This window comes from Pteropus vampyrus, unplaced genomic scaffold (assembly GCF_000151845.1).
Source record: "Pteropus vampyrus isolate Shadow unplaced genomic scaffold, Pvam_2.0 Scaffold197, whole genome shotgun sequence".
Lineage (NCBI taxonomy): Eukaryota > Metazoa > Chordata > Mammalia > Chiroptera > Pteropodidae > Pteropus > Pteropus vampyrus.
The window spans coordinates 2,506,783-2,509,026 of record NW_011888978.1 but is presented as its reverse complement, the minus strand read 5'-3'; positions in this window follow the sequence as shown (position 1 = coordinate 2,509,026).

Sequence of the window (2,244 nt, the reverse complement as noted above, 5' to 3'; positions counted from 1 at the left end):
TGCGCGGGGAACGCGAGCGGGTTCTGTGGGAGCTGGCGGCCGGGCCGCCGCCCCTGTCCTCCGGGTCCGCCGCAGTCGCCCCCGCCCGCCTCTAACGGCAGCCCCGGGCTGCGTGCCCACTTGCTGGCCTGGCCCCGGAGGACTTGCAGCGGGGGTTGCGGGTACCGCCCCTCCCGACCCGGGGCGCACAGCTGCACACCCGCTCCGGGTACTTGAGAGCCGGGTCTGGTCCCGCGCGACCTTGGCCCTGGCACTGACCCTCGCTGTCCATCGTTTTTCCCCTCAGAAAGCCGGGAAATGCCCACTCTTTGGACAGGGTTGTTGTCACCCTCGGATTTGTGGGAAAGCGCTTGGGCCGGAGCCCATGTGCAGATGTGGAAGCTGGGCAAGATACTGCCCGGTGCGGGTACGAGTGCAGGACCCCCTCCCCTTCTGCCCAGAGTCTCCCGTCCCGCTCTCCAGTGCCTCGTCATTGCTCGCTCAGTGCCCAGCAAGGCCAGAGCGAGCCCTGCCCGCCTGCTTTACCACTCCCCACACCCGAAGCGCTTCTCCCCTATCCCCTCAATCATCTCATCAACCTTGAACGTGCAGCTCCGTCTACCTTAGCACCTTTGCACTCGCTGTTTCCGGCGCTTGGAGTTGTCTCCTGGATCTTTGCACAGCTGGCTCCTCTGGTTCTGCCTCTGGTCAGATGTCTCATCTAACACCATGCCTTCCTTGACCACCCTTTTTCATCCTTTATTCTATCTCAATATTTTATTTAATTTTCTTTCTAGCATTCACTCTGGTTCTATTTATTTGCCTGTTTAATTTCTGTCTCTCCTACTAGAATGTAGCTTTATGAAAACAGGTAGTTGTCTGCTTTGTCCCTGCTTTTAGAAAGGACACAGTAAGTACTCAGTAATATTAGTTCAGCGAATAAATGAATGACCCTGCCTGCCTGTTGTCTCTGCTTTATATGTTCATTTATTGACTTCTGACTGACTTGTGAAACATGGAAGCAGATGGAAGCTTGTTCTCATTTTGTGAAACATTTTTATGTCCTTGACCCCTTTGGTAACACTCGGAACAAGCTGTGACATAAAATCTTACATTTTTGTAATGTTTTAGCTCTAATTTCCTTCCACACATTCAGGACACATTCGCCAAATTCTACGTTATTTAGGTCAGGCTTTCTGCTTGGCCTTGGGGACACAAAGGCAACGGCAACAAAATCCCTTCCTCCGGAGAGCCAGAGAACCCAGCAATGAAGGCAGACATGCAGGTGGTTAATGCCAGGACAGTATGGTGCCTGCTGTAGGGGGCGGGGGGGGGGGGGGCGGGGAACATGGAGAAGGTGACAGGTGGTGTTGGAGTTGGGCCTTGAAGTGTGATGAGAGATTTGCCAGGCAGAGAGAGGCACAGAAGAGGGAAAGAGCAAGGTGAAGGCAGGACCTTAGCCCAATGTGGGGTGGGGAATCAGCCTGCAGGGCCAGGTGTAACAGAGAGGGAGTAGCGGGGACCCTGGAGAACCAGACCTCACCCAGCAGTTTTTAAAAAGTCAGAACTCTAAATTTATAACTCTACTCTCCAGATTTTTAAATTTTGGAAGTAGCTAATATAAAAAATTTTAAATGCTGTGAGCCAAGCAAAATACAGACCTCTTTCAGCTTGATTGAATGTTTGTGGACCTCCAGGGCAGAAGGGAAGAGCTGCTATGAGCGGAAACATAGGTAGCCTGAGGCTAGGGGAGCTGGTTTGTCCAGATACTCTCGTTTAATTGTCACTGGAGCCCAGTGAGTGGCAGGTATGAAACCCTTTTCTACAGAAAAGGAAATGGGGGCTCACAGAGTTTTAGTAGTCTGGTTCACAGCAAGCGGCTGGGAGGTGAAATTTGAACCTGGGTCTCCCCCAAATCAGTGTTCTTAGCTGGGTTCCTCAGCTGAGTATTCTTTTTTGGCTTTTGACTGTTCTGAGAGAACAACGTCAGATCGAGATCATGTTTTCCCTCATTTAACCATTTATCTTTTCCTTCATAAGGATCCTTCAGGGTTAAAAGTAACCCTATTTTGGCACAGTCTTCTCTGCAGAGCTTTGATTTTCCCGAGGATTTAATTTTTCAGGATGCCAGGACTTTAAATAATTTGACAGATTAAAATGTATTTATTAGGCCTCTTAAATATATGTTAGAGGGTATACTTCAATTTGTCTATTTAAAATAAACTCTTCTTAATTTTCTGGATAAAGAAAAGTGCCAGATGGAAC